Consider the following 17,292-nt stretch of genomic DNA (forward strand, 5'->3'; position numbering starts at 1 on the left):
GGGGGGGGGGGGGGGGGGGGAGAGGCACCTCTCTCCCTGCAGCAGCAGCTGTGGAGCTGGGGCTGCAGGATAGGCGCCCCTTCCCCTACCCCAGCAGGTCTGGGCCGGGGCTGGGTTCCTGCCATGGGAGGGGCACCCTGGACTGGCCAGGGGCCAGGCTGGGCTGCAGCAGAGTCAGTGCCAGCGGAGGTGCACCCTGGCTGGGGCAGGTTGGGGGCCGGGGGAGAGGCGCCCCTCCTCCGGCTGGTCCCCAACCACGGCGGGTTCACTGAGCACTTGCACGGTGCTAAATAGGCTGTTGCGCGGCCGCACAGCTTACAGGGAACTTAGGTTAGAAGTACAGCTATCTGGAGGACAATAATTCTCTCTTGCAGTAATGTTAACGTTTTGAAATTTTGTTTTTGTTCCACATGGAAATGAAAACAAAACCTTTCAGATGTTTTTATGAAATGAAATTGTGTCAAAATGGAGGTTTTTAGATTGACAAACAGCTTTTCAATTTGTCTCTCACTGTATCACTGTTGCAAAAAAAGCAAACATCATTCTGGGATGTATTAGCAGGAGTGTTGTAAGCAAGACACGAGAAGTAATTCTTCCACTCTACTCCGCGCTGATTAGGTTTCAACTGGAATATTGTGTCCAGTTCTGGGCGCCACATTTCAGGAAAGATGTGGACAAATTGGAGAAAGTCCAGAGAAGAGCAACAAAAATGATGAAAGGTCTGGAAAACATAACCTATGAGGGAAGATTGAAAAAACTGGGGTTGTTTAGTCTGGAAAAGAGAAGACTGAGAGGGGTTATAACAGTTTTCAAGTACATAAAAGGTTGTTGCAAGGAGGAGGGAGAAAAATTGTTGTTCTTAACCTCTGAGGATAGGACAAGCAGCAATGGGCTTAAATTGCAGCAAGGGCGGTTTAGGTTGGATATTAGGGAAAACTTCCTAACTGTCAGGGTGGTTAAGCACTGGAATAAATTGCCTAGGGAGGTTGTGGAATCTCCATCTTTGGAGATTTTTAAGAGCAGGTTAGATATACACCTGTCAGGGATGGTCTAGATAATATAGTCCTGCCATGAGTGCAGGGGACTGGACTAGATGACCTCGAGAGGTCCCTTCTAGTCCTATGATTCTATGATTGTCTGTCTCTTATGTCAGAAGTTACCAGCGAATGCAGGATCTCAAAACCTTTCTTGACAAAAATGTCATCCAAACTAATATGTCTCTATGAAAGTTTTCAGCTCTGACAAAATATGCATGTTTCTATGAAATTTCATTTTGTTGAAAAAGTTCTGACCAGCTGTAGTTAGAAATCGCTGTTATAATGACCTATGGTCTTTATCCTGAGCTTGCTAAACTTATATGTATGATAACTTTGCAAATGTGAATAGTTCCATTAAGTACAGTGGGACTATTTATGTACGTGAAGTTACTTGCATGCATATATGTTTGCAGGACCATGGCCGTAATGGGTAAATATGGCAAGCAGTAAATTAAAAAATAGCTCACTTTGGGCCATAGAGAAGTAAAGCCTTTTTAATGGGAAGAGAATCATCAGCCAGGACAGTGGGTTGTTATGAAACCTTTTGAGAGAGAGTAGATATTACATATTTACACACAAGAAAGGGATTCATAGAATCATAGAATATTAGGGTTGGAAGAGACCTCAGGAGGTCATCTAGTCCAATCCCCTGCGCAAAGCAGGACCAATCCCCAACTAAATCATCCCAGCCAAGGCTTTGTCAAGCCAGGCCTTAAAAACCTCTAAGGATGGAGATTCCACCACCTCCCTAGGTAATCCATTCCAGTGCTTCACCACCCTCCTAGAGAAATAGTGTTTCCTAATATCCAACTAGATCTCCCCACTGCAACTTGAGACCATTGCTTCTTGTTCTGTCATCTGCCACCACTGAGAACAGCCTAGCTCCATCCTCTTTGGAACCCCCCTTCAGGTAGTTGAAGGCTACTATCCAATCCCCCCCTCACTCTTCTCTTCTGCAGACTAAATAACCCCAGTTCCCTCAGCCTCTCCTCGTAAGTCATGTGCCCCAGCCCCCTAATCATTTTCGTTGCCCTCTGCTGGACTCCCTCCAATTTGTCCACATCCCTTCTGTAATGGGGGGACCAAAACTGGACGCAATACTCCAGGCCTCATCAGTGCCGAATAGAGGGGAATAATCACTTCCCTCGATCTGCTGGCAATGCTCCTACTAATACAGCCCAATATGCTGTTGGCCTTCTTGGCAATGAGGGCACAGTGCTGACTCATATCCATCTTCTTGTCCACTGTAATTCCCAGGTCCTTTTCTGCAGAACTGCTGCTTAGCCAGTTGGTCCCCAGCTTGTAGCGGTGCATGGGATTCTTTCTTCCTAAGTGCAGGACTTTGCACTTGTCCTTGTTGAACCTCATCAGATTTCTTTTGGCCCAATCCTCCAATTTGTCTAGGTCACTCTGGACCCTATACCTACCCTCCAGCATATCTACCTCTCTCCCCCATTTTAGTGTCATCTGCGAACTTGCTGAGGGTGCAATTAATCCCATCATCCAGATCATTGATAAGGATGTTGAACAAAACCGGCCCCAGGACCGACCCCTGGGGCACGCCGCTTGATACCGGCTGCCAACTAGACATTGAGCCGTTGATTTCTACCTGTTGAGCCCGAATCTAGCCAGCTTTCTATCCACCTTAGATTGGATGAATGGACTATATACTTATTTAACTTACTGGCAAGAATACTGTGGGAGACCATATCAAAAGCTTTGCTAAAGTCAAGATCTATCACATCCACCGCTTTTCCCATATCCACAGAGACAGTTATCTCATCATAGAAGGCAATCCGGTTGGTCAGGCATGACTTGCCCTTGGTGAATCCATGTTGACTATTCCTGATCACCTTCCTCTCCTCCACGTGCTTCAAAATGGATTCCTTGAGGATCTGCTTCCATAGGCGCCGACTCCGTGGTGGGTGCTCTTCACCCACTGGCAGCTCTCCTCCCCCAATCACCGTGAATTTTCAAAGATAATGGCCAATGGCTCTGCAGCACATCACCCAACTCCCTCAGCACCCTTGGATGCCTTAGATCTGGACCCATGGACTTGTGCACATCCAGCTTTTCTAAATAGTCCTTAACCTGTTCTTTCACCACTGAGGGCTGCTCACTTCCTCCCCATACTACGTTACCCAGTGCAGCAGTCCGGGAGCTGACCTTGTCTGTGAAGACCGAGGCAAAAAAAGCATTGAGTACTTCAGCTTTTCCCACATCATCTGTCACTATGATGCCTCCCCCATTCAATAAGGGTCCCACACTTTCCTGGACCACCACCTTGTTGCTAACATACCTGTAGAAACCATTCTTGTTACCCTTCACATCCCTTGCTAGCTGCAACTCCAATTGTGCCGTGGCCTTCCTGATTACACCCCTGCATGCTCTAGCAATATTTTCATACTCCTCCCTAGTCGTCTGTCCAAATTTCCACTTCTTGTAAGCTTCCTTTTTGAGTTTAAGCTCATCGAAGATTTCACCGTTAAGCCAAGCTGATTGCATGCCATATTTGCTATTCTTTCTGCACTTCGGGGTGGTTTGTTCCTGCGCCCTCAATAAGGCTTCTTTAAAATACAGCCAGCTCTCCTGGGCTCCTTGCCCCCTCATATTAGCTTCCCAGGGGATCCTGCCCATCAATTCCCTAAGGGAGTCAAAGGGATTCCTTTGAATCTGAAGGGATTCCTTTAGAGCTGTTTAACTTTTGGCCAGATTTTGAAATGAATGGAAGCTGAGAGCAATAGTCAAATAATTGAAACAGTTTTGCTCTTTCTGTACACACTTCAGCTAGTTTTAATTAACTAAACAGAAATTAAACAGCAAAAAACTTTGCTCTCATAAGGTCTAATTTAAACCCAAAAAAGAAATGATAATTAGAGCTGAGGCTGGAATTGTGTCTTTAATTCAGATCTATTGTAACTAGGTTTTATTAGGGGTTGTGGAACAAGAGGTTGATTTCACATGCTGTACTTTAGGTCCTACAGTCCTTGGATACTGCACTGTGAGTTAACAATCATCATTCAGTGTCATCTCCTTGGGTTTAAACATATTTTCTGTTGCTTAGTCAATAAACAAAAAAACTAGATTGCCATTTTGCTTCCCATTTTTCAGGAATGTGAAATACTACATAGGTTTCCAATGTGGTGGTGGTGGTGGTGATTATTATTTATTTGTATTACAGTAGACCTAGGAGCAGGATTCTGGACTTGTGGTCTGATCTGGCATGTCAAATCCTACGTTCCTACAATGAATTTTTTGGGGAGTAGGGTATGTAATATAAGGCACATGAAAACACAATCTACCAGTAGTTAGTGAGATAGTGAAAATTAATGTGCATAATTTTGAATTCCAAAATAACACTGCTAAAATAGGTAGCCCTGAATATTGTAGGGGTTCAAATTTTTTAAAATTTGGAGGCATGGCGTATTTGTCTGAAGTTTTTTTGAAAATTACCTCTGTAGATGTCTCCTGTTGAGATTTGTACTATTCCATCAGTATTGCAAGACAGGAATCACACTGAAAAACAGTTCCCCTTTAGGGAACATGAATGCCTACTTGCAAATGCAAACACTCAATATGTGGTTATAAAAAGGGAGCATCATTCCATCCCTCTCAATTCCTTCTTTGCCAATCAGCCACAAGTATTGGAAGCCATTTATGTATGCCTGGAGTTTCCATGTGTTGTCTCCTAAGAACTCTGTTTTCCTGCTTTTAATATATTTCCCCCCATTGTAAATAGTTTGTAGTTAATTTAGGTAGGTTAATTTAGGTAGAGATGCATCCTATGCTGACTCCAGCTCTGTGCTGTTTTGGGTCTGTAGGACTTTATCTGATTTTGGCCACTTGGGTTGGTTTCACATAGACTCTGCTAGTTAAGTCCCATTTTATTGTTCATTGTTCCCTTTGATTTTTCAGGCATGGCTGAGACTGACAAATACACAATTAAAACCAGGCTATCATGTAATACAAAAATGTCTGTAGCAGACTATCATCCTCAGTGCCTTTTGTGTCTTAGGCAGAGCATCATCTTGGACAGCATGTCTGTATGTGCAGGATTCACCCCTGGGGCCCATAAGGAAAGAGACTGTTATTTAAGGTGGTTTCTTTGGCAAGGGACCATCAGATTTGAACTGTCAGGTCTAGCTTCCACTGGTCCCAGTTTCTTCTGATCCTCGGGTTTGGCAATCCGACTCTTGAGTTTTTCTAGGACTCATAATGTCAGTTCTGATGAAGTCTTAAATCAAAATCTTCCAAGTATCCTTGGGATAAGCAATCAAAACCTTATGGCTGTAGCGCCTTTCCCAAGGGCCCGTTGGCACTGTCAGAGGAACAGACAAGCTATTGTCTTCTCTTACACAGAAGGAAAAATAGGAAACATTCCTGGGGACTCCCCTTAGACCTGTGAGGAGGCATGGCGTTCCAGAAGGTGTAAGAAACCCCATGATTCTCAGAATAGATCAGAATAGGAAGCATTTTCAGATCAAGGGACTCTGCACTGTTGCCATTAGCACCTCTATAGGTCCTGCTGCCCAGTTATTGCTATTGGATCCAGCATCTGCAGACGCCTACACACTGGTGGTGGTTAGAGATAGTGGTAGGGCGTCTTCATAACTGAATGATTCCTGTGTTACCTACATATGACTCCAGGACATATTGTTGGAGTCTCAGAAGGTCTTGATGAAGAGGTGGTGTTAGCTGAAATTGAGGATATTTTTCCTGTGAGTCTTGTGTACCAAATTGCTTCTTTTGTTTACCAGTATACCCAATATTTTGGTCTGTTAGCTTTAATCAAATAAACCAGGTTTGTACCATCTGAGTTCAGATAGTAGAAACCAGATTGATGGAACCTTTGAGGGAGTGCACTATTTATCATCTGTCTCTGAGGATTACTTCCTTGCTTGTTATGACATCAGTAAGGAGAGTAAGTTAGTTTGAAGTTTTTGTGGATCGTAAGGCCAGAAGGGATCATTAGATCAACAAGTCAGACCTCCTGTATATCAAAGACCATTAAATTTCATTCAGTTACCCCTGTGTTGGGCCCATTAACTTGTGTTTGACTAAAGCATACCTTCCAGTAAGGCATTCAGTCTTGATTTGAAGACATCAGGAGATAGTGAATTCACTATATCCCTTGGTAATTTGTTCCAGTGGTTAATAATCCCCACTGTCAAAAACATGTGCATTATTTTCAGTTTGAATTTGTCTGTCTTCAGATTCCAGCCATCGGTTCTTGTTATCCCTGTCTTTCCTAGATTAAAGAGCCCTGTAGTACCCAGTATCTTTCCCTTGTGAAGGTACTTAGACACTGTAGTCAATTCACCTCTGTTTTCTTTTTCGTAAACTAAATGAACTGACCTCTTTAGCTTGTTAAGTCTCTCACTGTAAGGCATTTTCTTTAGCCCTTGAATAATTGTTCTGGCTGTCTTCTTCATGCTCTCAATTTTTTCAACATCCTTTTTCAAATGTGGATATCAGAACTTTACTTGGTATTTTTGTGTTGGTTTTACAAATGCTGTATATACAAAGGTAACATCACTTCCCAGTTTATACATCCAAGGATTGCATTAGTCCTTTTTGCAAAGATATCACACTGGGTGCTTATGTTCAGTTGCTTGTCTACTGTGACCCCTAAATCTTTTTCAGAGTCACTGCTTTCTGGTATACAGTCACCCTTCTGTTGGTGTGACCAACAATCTTTGTTCGTAGATGTATGATCTTGCTTTTGGCTGTATTAAAACACATTTTGTTTGAATGGACCCAGTTTACCAAGTGATCCAGATCACTCTCTGTGACTGCTCTGTACTCATCATCATTTATTATTCCACCAATCTGTGTCTCAACTGCAAATAGTCTCAGCAGTGATCTTTTATTTACTTCCAAATCATTGATGAAGATTTTGAATAGTATTAGACCTAGAACTGATCCCTGCAGACCCCCACTAGAAATAACTCCATTCAATGATGATTCCCCAATAAGAAAGTTGCGCGGCACTGAATCAAATACCTTACAGAAGGCTATTACATCTCTGTAGTTGCCTTTATCAACTAATCTTATAATCTCATTAAAATCAAATTGGGTTTCTTTGACCCGACCTATTTCCCATAAAACCCATGTTTTGATGGCTGGACCTTCATTTTACAAGGAAAAGGGATCTTCTATCCTGGCCCCAATTTTTACTGACTTTCATTTATAGTAGACAATAAAAAAATACCGTCTTTCCCCAAAGCTATATGTATTACCTGAGGAAACTAGGTTGCGTGAACTTGATATTTAAGGGAGTTTTGAGTAGTTTGGACAAAAGATATTTAGGTTATTCCTAACTTTTGGTGGTAAATCTGGGGTGGAAACCACTTTCAGTACAGAGACTTTCAAAATGGTTAAGACTTTGTACTAAGTTGTTGCAGCTTAGTTGGTATTCCTGTAAATGTGAGGAAATTAGAGTTCGTTCCACTAGATCTAAGGCAGCTATCATAGCATGCTTATGCAATGCGTTTCTCACAGAAATGTGTAATTGATAGTTTTCTGTGAATTAGTGGACAGAAGGTGGTTGGGGCTTGGTCCCTTTGGTAACATTGTTGTGAATGTTGGGATCCACAAGGGGGCACTCAGTCTGCGGTGCTGCTTTGCTAGGTAGCTTGTCGTGTTGAGCGTGTATACTTCGCAAGAGTGTGGAACATTTACAGTGGTGAACTCCTTTCTCTTCTAGACGTTTGCCATGAATCTGTGTCAGTTTTTTTTTTTCATTGCTGTTCCAATAGTGAATGGATATATTTGTGTAATGAAAAGTTTAGGCTTTGTATCTTGGTACCTATGAAGTGACCTGTCAGGAACACAAACTGAAAGTACAGTACATAGAGTAAATAAGTACAATATCTTTTTTCTTTATTGTTCCTTCAAGCTGTTCCGTCTGTTGTAGGGTGTAATAAACCTCCACTGTTGCCAGCTCTAATTTCATTTAAGGAATGTAGGGCAATTTGTTGATCTTAAAAATATTTGTTGGACTATTAAGCTCAAATTTTGAAATTTCCGTTCAAAGGCCAAAGGGGAATTTTTCTGATTAATATCATTAATTGTCTAAATATAAATGTTTTCCAATAGTAACTCTCATTTCATGATGTTCAATTTTTAAGTAAACAATGTAGTTTTATATTCCTACATGAATGTTGCTTAATGTTGGATTGCCCTGTGCTAGTTGCCCTGTAATAATTTATGAATACTGTATGTTAACCTGGTTATTGGAATGTTTACTAGATGAATCTGTTGGTTTGGCAAAATAGGGAGCTGTCAAGAAAAACAAGCAGAGGGAAAACTGGCTCAAACTAAAGCGTGATCCACACAACCAATTTATGTCGGTATAACCACACCACTTCGGGTGTGGAAATCCACACCCCTGAGCAACATAGTTCTATCGACCTAACCCCTGGTGTAGACAGCACTATGTTGATGGGAGAAGCTATCGCTTTTTGGGGAGGTGGAGTACCTACAAAAACGGGAGAAGCTCTCCCATTGGCATGAGTAGCGACTTCGCTAAGTGCTACAGTGGCGCAGCTGCAGTGCTGTAAGTGTAGACAGCGCTTGGCCATCTCTAGGGGAGCACTAAGGGTTGTTAAGAGACGACACCCAAACTATTATTTTTGAAGATTGTGCTTCCTAGCTCCAGCCGTCTTACAAAGCTTGTTTTGGCAAGAAGGGCCAAAGCCTGGAAACCCAGAAGAACAAAAGGATTGTAGGAGTTTGAAAAGGATCACTCTCTTAAGAGATTGGGGAGTTCTTTGGTGGAAAACCAGTCTAAGACACAGGCACCTGCTGGGGTGTCTGGAGAAATTTAGGCTTGCTTGGATTACCATCAGGTGATTGTAAGCCTTTAGGTAAAATGGACAAGTGTGTAGAATAGTTTGTTGTTTTTTAAAAAAAAAAAAAAAATCCTTTTCTGCTTTGTTTTTATTGCAAAATAAAGAATATATTTGTTTTAAGAAGGCTTTGTTGTCACTCTAACCACTGGGGACAGACTCCTGAAGGCAAGGACTGCATGTGTCTGAACTCAGACCTGCTGGATAAGACTGGTTGATACGCTAGGTAGTATAGCCCAGGGGCCAGTCAAAGAGTGGGGAGACTTATTCCACCGCAGACGTGAAGGCACAGTGCCTTACAGCTGAGGGGGTGCACTCAGAGAGACAGAGGTATAGTTAGCCCTGTAACCAAGACACCAAAATACGTTGGTGGAGTAGTAAAATTGGCTGAAGTATAATGCACCCAGTAATTATTTTAAAAAAATTATCTGTGGTTTGTGTAACTCTAAGACCTATTTTGGTAGAGATTCCAGCTACATCAAAATAAAGATGAATACTTAATATTTGTGCCAAGTGGTTTTGCCATCCAGACAACGATCAATAGGCAAAGAGATAATCTTGTCTTGTACCATTTACACAGCTCAAACAATTGAAGGCTTTTCCAGTCTGCACTGACTTGGCTTTAGGTCTGTTGTACATGACATGTGTTTGCTGTATAAATATTGGTCTGAAGCTGAATGCCAGTACAGCCACAAAAAACAAATTCAGCATACTTAAAACAGAAACTTAGTATCTTGTATGGTGTCAAGAATCAGAGGGGTAGCCGTGTTAGTCTGGATCTGTAAAAAGCGACAGAGTCCTGTGGCACGTCTGTTAGTCTATAAGGTGCCACAGGACTCTTTGTCGCCTTTTAGTATCTTGTAGTTATGTTTCTGGTAAGGTATAGCAAATGCAACCCTTTTCCAATGTTGTTCAAAGAGTTTCCCATATAAATATCTCAACACCAATTTGGAAATACAACTTTCTACCCTGAATGAAAAAAAATAGTTACAGTACTTTCAGTACTAGCAGTAGAAAAAATGTATTGAGGATTCATGTGCATTTTTAGTAATTTGTTGCTGTCACACATGAAGGGGGGGAAATGTCACTGCTGTACCTGAAAAAATATTTCTAGACATTTTAGTGGAGGTCTATTCCAGATTTTGCAGTTTTATTATGTCATTTTACAGGAAGCATGGAAACATAATTTCCTGTTGGTATTTTAAATTGGTTAATCTGAAAGAGGGATGGTCTAATGTGCTCCTCTTCAACTAACCAAGGAGCTGTTTAAACTTGCATATAAAGAACATTAGACCAACAGTATGATCTATTTTCAGGTGTGTGTGTGTGTGTGTGTGTGTGTGTGTGTGTGTGTGTGTTTTTATATATATACATATACATATACATATACATATACATATACATATACATATACATATACATATACATATATATATATATATATATAAGAAAATAAATGGATAATTATGCCAAGGACCAGTTAGATTGTACCGGTATGTAAACTGTGATTGAACAGATTATAAAGATAAAAGTAGTAGGATAAATCTTAGATCCCAATTTGCCTTGGAAAAGAAGGAATATACTGTAAGTAGAACTAGTTGACAGTGAAAAAGGTGGAAAATGTGGAAGAATGCTAGTTGTACATTGGGTAGGACTTCTTAATTCCCTATCTAATATATCTAGCTTTTTGTTTGTTTGTTTTTATACCAAACCTATAACCTTAACGTCTGAGAGCTTTTTTCCTCTGGTTCACCAAAATTCAGTTCTCTCTCAAATGAAATAAATTTTCTAAGCTGTTCAGTTTCTGGTGGGCATTTGTCTCTTTTATAAAACAATTACCCAGCTAAGCACAGTTAACACAATTGGCGTTCATTGTTTAGAAAGAGCTCCAGGACTGGACTAGCACAGATGTTGCAAGGTAGGACTGAGGTGCAGAGCTGTGTGTGAATGTTTATTTTACTAAGTGCTTTCCTGTGCCAGTGTTATATCAAGTCCTAAGTTTACTCTCCCCAAATTGTAAATATAAAACAAAACAAACAAAAGCAAACACCCCCAAAAGCCACCCAAAAAACAAAGAGTGACAGAGGTATGGTTATAAAAATTGGCAGTTGGGAATAAAGAGAGCATGAATTGAATTGTGGTGTTGGTATGCAAATTGGATATAAATTATCAGAAAAATCTCAAGTTTATTTCAGTTTAAAATGTGTTTATTTGTATAGCGAAAGGTGATTATTCTTAAAATTTACGTTAACCCTAGGTTTTACAAATGCATTCATTGTTGGTGATTTGTAATAACTAATATGTTTTCTTTGTTTTACAAGTTCTGATTTAGATAATGCAATGCGTGTATTTCCCTATAAATGGACTTAAAATTTTCCATCATCAGACAGATTTTTAGAAATGGTTCTCTTGAGTGTATTTCTAGAATTACAGACTGCCTCCCCTGGACAATCAAAATAGTGTATTTCATGCATCAGGTTAATTTTAAGGATCAAGAATTTTTCTCTTGGGTGTTCTTAGTCTGACCTTTCACCCACTGAATGGAATACTGCCCATGTCACTTTCCTGAATAAATCCTCTTTCACCCCAAGTTTTTGTTTTTTAAAGACTAATATTCTGATTCTTCCTTTGGTTGAATTATAGGACTAATAAATAAAATACAAAATATTGCCTAGAAGAATATAACCTATGTAAATAGTCTTTACCATGTAGATAACTGAAAGTGAAGAGGTTTTTGCATTGTACTAGTCAAATGAGTATTTGTCAGTCATATTTCAATAATATTTTAATACTTTTTTTTAAAAAAAGGTAAAACAGATAACCAACTGCTTACGTTTTTACCTCAAGAGATTTGTTTTATTCCATGTTCTCTCAGAACCTAATAAGAAATTAACAATAAATGGTACAGAACTAGTAGCTCTGAAGGGCCTGCTTGTGGAAACTGCAAAATACATTAATGTGCTTAGAAATCTTAACTACAGCTGCAAAAAGCTTAAGTAGCTGCCAGGCAAAGTCTCTTGTATTTTTCCTGCTATAAATTTACTCTCTATTTTGCTCTCAAAATGCTTTTTATAGAACAAATTTGGCATCACTTGCGTACGTGATTTTTGATAGGTATCTGTGTGCATTCTTTTAGCTGGCCAGGGCTTTCTTCTGAATAGTCCTTCCCTTGAGCCAGGACTTCAGGATTTAACTGTCATAACTGGAAATGGAGATTGAACTTTTCCGATGGACCCCAGTTACTTGTTGCCACAGTTGCTAATTGTCCCTGCTATTTTGAGCAAGGAGACGCACTGAATTTGTTGGCTGTGATATTTTTTGACCTCATCTTGAAAGGCTCCTGGATGGAATTTGAATTTTCCCCATCTGACTTGCTAATGAGCTGGAAGTTCCATTTTAAAGAGATTTCCTTTGGTAAAAATGGCTATTCTAATTTTACGTGGACAAGCAACAAGATGACAGAGAGTTGTTAAGTTGTAAGGCATGTGGCATAACTATATTGCAGACCTTGCCAGCATTGTCTAAGAAAGGGAGGATTTTCATGGGCACATCTACGTATTGTATAGTGTATTAATTTTTCAGATTAAAAAAATAGCTGCAGCTCCTCTATTATTATCCTTTCTTACCATGATTCAATGAAGAGTTCCATATTCTAGCTGAAGAAGTATGAACTAATCAATTCAGACAATAGTAAGTAGCCTGGATTCACATTACTATAGATGCGAACCAGGAAAGTTGGGAGGGTGTATTTCCTATCATACAACTCAGGAATGGTATTGGTACTATCTGCCAGTCAGTGTCTTTGGGGTGAGAGCTTTTCCTGATCCCTACTGCATTTGAGATAGACAGGGAGTGGATTAGTCTACAGTCAGTTGAATATTACCTTGACAGTTCCCTACCTCTAACAAGTAGGGCACACTGTGAATAAATGTTCAGGGGAAGCTAACAAAAACCCCCCAAAACATTTCACTGGCCAGAAAAAGGAATACTGGACACACTGCAAGAATCTAGTTAGCCTTAGAGGTAAATGAATGTAAAGGCTGAAAGATTAGAGTGAAAGAGGGTTTATTCAGGAAAGGGATCAGGGCAGTATTCCATCTAGGGGGTGAAAGGTCTGCCATGATTAAGATAATTTACCTGACAGGTTTGCTGTGATGATGGATTAATGTTTATGCAGAGCTTTTAAAATATAAAATGCTATTCTTCTTGTTGAGTTAACCACAACCAGCTAACACATTTTTTTAAATGTGACTGCCTTTGTCTACGCTACATGCTCAATGCTGTTTAACAACATGTTAATTAAAAGATGAGTTAACATATTTTCTAACGCACTTGATTTATGCATTGTAGACAAAGCATGATCTGCACATAGTTTTTGTATGGGTATTATAACTGTGTTTGTTAGAGAGTGGGATGTGTTACCCAAATAGTTATACTGGTACAACCACTAATGTGGTTACACTCATAGTGGTATAAAGGTTATCCCAATGTAGCTTTTTGCCCTTTCTGTATAGGAATAAACTATATTGGTATAAGCATCTTTATATGAGTATAACTGCATCCACACTACGTGGGGCTGAACTGTTTTAACGATACCTATACAATTAGAGTGGTTAAACTTTGGTATGGAGACATAAGTCCTTAGCAGATACAGGAGAAAGCAAGGTGTTGCAAAGCAAATTATTCTAATTGCCTCTCTCACTGGCTGCAATGAGAAATGAGAGTGGAAGAATAAAACCTTGCATTTGTTACAAGGCCAATTCTTCATTGTAGCTCCAGAGTGACCCATGAGTATTTTCAACCCAAATCCATCCATACTGTTCAATGCTGGGGGATTTTTAGATATTTTAAATTCAGTTATTCAAGAAGGTGAATTAGATGAGGTGTCAATTCACCAAATGATCCTATTACTTCCTTTTAGTGGTTCAATGAATTACTTTGTACTGTCCTACAGTTATCCAACAACTCTGACACAAGACTAGAAGAGGCCACTCTCCAGATTCATTTAGCAGCCACATTGCCTGTTTCATAAAACTTCTGCCCAAAGAACAGCCACAGTTTTGTCTCATCCGTAGTCCCTATATATATATATTTTTTAGGTAACAATTTTGTAGACACACTAAAGAATAATTTCTTTTAATAGGATGTTGAATTCTCTTTTCACATGGTTAGTTAATCTGTCTGAGCCACTGTCTCCTCTTCTGATTATTTATTAATTAAATAATTGAGTATTGACAGTGTGCTCAGTGCTGTAGGAGATGCAGTTCCTGCCATGTAAAGCTTTCAGTCTCTTTACTCTTATTTTGCTTACAATGAAGGATAGTTGTTTTAGCCATTATTTCAAATGCTGTTCACGTACCTGTGCCTCGGCAGATGATTTTTGTTCCAGAAGAGAGTTGTAACTGCTTCTGCAACTTCATTATTATGTGCTCAAAAAGTCCCTGCTAGGAAGAATTATATGGAAAGATATGTTTCAGACCTATATTCTGCCTTCTGTAAAGTCTTTCCACAGCAGTCCGGACTGACCCAGTTTTTGTTTACATACTGTATATGAGATTTCATTTCTTAAGTGCAGTAATATTCTGGCACGGAACACATGGACACTTTTTTTTTTTTTTTTAAACCTAGAACAAAACATAAATCATTTTGGTGGGACTTGCTATGTTTACATCAATGATGTTTTCTTTGTGGGTGCTCAGTGCCCAATTGGAATTATGAAAGCTAAACTCTAAGATGTGAATTGACATGCAGAGTCATATTTGTTTCTTTGTATGTTAAGCCATCCTCTCTGTTTGCTGTTGAGTATTCCAATCTCTGCCTTGTTCTTCGCAGAGCAATGAACAGCAGATCTTGAGAGCAGCAGTTACGTGACCTTGATTGAGATTTCTCACTTTGATCAATATGCTGCCCTTATCCGTAGTGAAACATACTGTACACCAGATTGACTTTGGAGTTCTAGCTGCTGCCATTACAACTCAGGGACCCTTGCTTCATTCTTAGTGAGGGATGAATGGTGCTCAGTGAATGAGGCAGGGAACCACATATTGAACAGTAAAGAAAAAAATATATACCGAACAGCTCCTTTGTTCACTGTACATCATCCAACTTGCATAGTGAATTAGGCAGAAGTCCTCTGGGTAAAATATATACTCCTGGGGGCATTCTGCAATAAAAAAATTAAAAATCTGTGCAAAAAAAATTCTGTGCACAATATTTTAAAATTCTGCAAATTTTATTTGTCAAAATAACACTACATATTCATGCCAGTTTCAATTATTTTGGTAATTTATTTAAAAATACCTGTCAGCAAGTATGTCTGTAACAATACAGACACACACAAAAATTCCCCCGGGAGTAGAGAGTTAAAGAAACACCTATGACAACCCAGTTCCTGTTTCTCTGCCCCCTTCCTTCCCCCGAGCCCAGTCGAGGGGCCCCACCCCCCCCCCCCCCCCCCCCCCCCCCCCCGAGCCCCCCTGGAGGCCCCCCCCCAGCCAATATACCTGAACCCCTTGTCCCCAGAGCCCAACTGTGGGGGCCCCCTAGCCAAGATACCCACATGCCGTCCCCCCTTCCCCAGAGCCCAGGGATCCAGAGGGAGAAAGAGCCTGGTGCTTGGACCCAGGCTTACACAGAGTTTCCTGTATTCCCTCGGGGCACTCTGGGAACTGCAGCTGCCAGGAACCGTTTAGCTCCCTCTCTTTCTCCCCAGCAATGTCTTCTATGTGCAAGCTGGGCTCTGCTGAGTCCAGTGGCGGCTAGCAGCACTGCAGCCCATTCCTGTGAGGAAAAGGAAATTCTGCGCGCACAGCATTAATTTCTGCTAAAATCTGCATTGGGCAGAATTCCCCCATGATTAAATATAGAGGTGTGTGTCTTGTAAAATCTATAAAGTACTTTGAAGTAAAAGGTATCATATAAGTATACATTTTGTATATCAGTTCTTTCTTTTTCACCTTCCACTGATCTGTAGAATGGCTGGAGCCCGCATTTCATATATTGGCGAGAGACTGAATTTGATTGGATAGGATAGATTAATGTTGAACTCTGTAAAATGTTGTAATAGTTTGATTTATTTCTGAAATTCATAATTGGTCAAATATACTTATTGAACCATGAAGCTTCTACTCAGTTCTTTGTTTTATCCTGTGACATAACGCATTTATTACTAAATAGTGCTGGGTTATTCCTTGGGGCTTTTTAGTTTAGTTTTGGTTTTTCTTTGGTGACATTACACAGTGTTTTCCATCTCTGTATTTTCCTGTATGTCCATGACTTTCATTTCTTGAAAATCATCTGTAAGGGCTGGCTGCTCTTGCAGATTTTGCTGGCTCCAATCCAAGCAAGTGTCAGATGATTTTCCCCATTAGATTCCTCTTGTGAGTTAGACAGCTTTACTGTATGCTTTTTGTTGTAAGCCTTGTACCTGTGTGTAGGGACAGATGCTGTTCTGCAGCAGCTTCAAATCAATGAGGACTAGAGCGAATCACATTTGCTCAGCAAGTTATTGCTATTACATATAAAGAGTTGATTAACCACATCAGAAATGTAAATGAATCTGTTATTTTTGTAGCACCATATACTTTAGACTTGACGTAAAAAGACAGATCTCCTGCCCTGAAGAGTTTAATCTAACCAGACATTTGTACAGAGGAGGGAGAGACGCCACGTGCAATTTCCTCCCCACACCTTAATTTCCCCTTTTGTGCACGAATCTTCACTTAGTTTCCTTTTAACTCTTGTGTGTTGTGCTTGATAGCCCCTACCTAATGTTTCTCTTGTTTTTTAACCTGTGCCTAACTGATTTGCTTGCTTTTATCTCTCCTATTCTGTTTGTACAAGCTTTACCTACTACTCCGGTTACCTTTCCTCCTCCTTATTTGAACCATCCCATTTCCTTTATCATTATGACTCATGCCTATGATATTTTAGCTTTCATCCCAGCCCCTTTTCCCTTGACCTCCAGATGGGTATCTGACACCAAGCTGCAATGGCCACCCTCCATACCACCCCCATTGCTAGCTAGCAGCTCCATATTGGGAGCAAAGTTAACAAAGCACTTTTAGGAGAATCTGTTTCCTGTTTGTCAGGCCTAGTCATAAATCATGGTAATTGCAGCTCCTCAGTCTGAGAACCAGCTCATAGCTTTCCCAGGCATAAATTAAACATCAACAGGATGTGAACAGGAAATTGTCTCCTGTTCAGCAAATGAAGGTCCTTTTCCAGCTATTTCATTTAGAAAAGTCAAGATTTTTCCAGTCTGAGTATAAGCGGCTCAGACTCTTGCTGTTTGTGTTATTTAATTTTAATTAATTTTAAAACAAGAATCTTAATGATGAACATTTTGGGAAAGGGACGTCTTTGTTAAAGATTCAGTACCTCTGTCCATTCCACTCAGCTGTGAG

The 17,292-nt window shown here is 40.2% G+C and overlaps 1 protein-coding gene across 2 annotated transcripts in view; it reads left to right on the forward strand.

Moving 5' to 3' along the window:
* The window catches only part of JAK2 (Janus kinase 2), a 139,966-nt gene that overhangs the window by 56,176 nt on the left and 66,498 nt on the right, over positions 1–17,292 (forward strand). The window lies entirely within an intron of this gene.

The sequence above is a fragment of the Terrapene carolina genome, unplaced genomic scaffold (genome assembly GCF_002925995.2).
Source record: "Terrapene carolina triunguis isolate 2854851 unplaced genomic scaffold, T_m_triunguis-2.0 Scaffold113, whole genome shotgun sequence".
Classification (NCBI taxonomy): domain Eukaryota; kingdom Metazoa; phylum Chordata; order Testudines; family Emydidae; genus Terrapene; species Terrapene triunguis.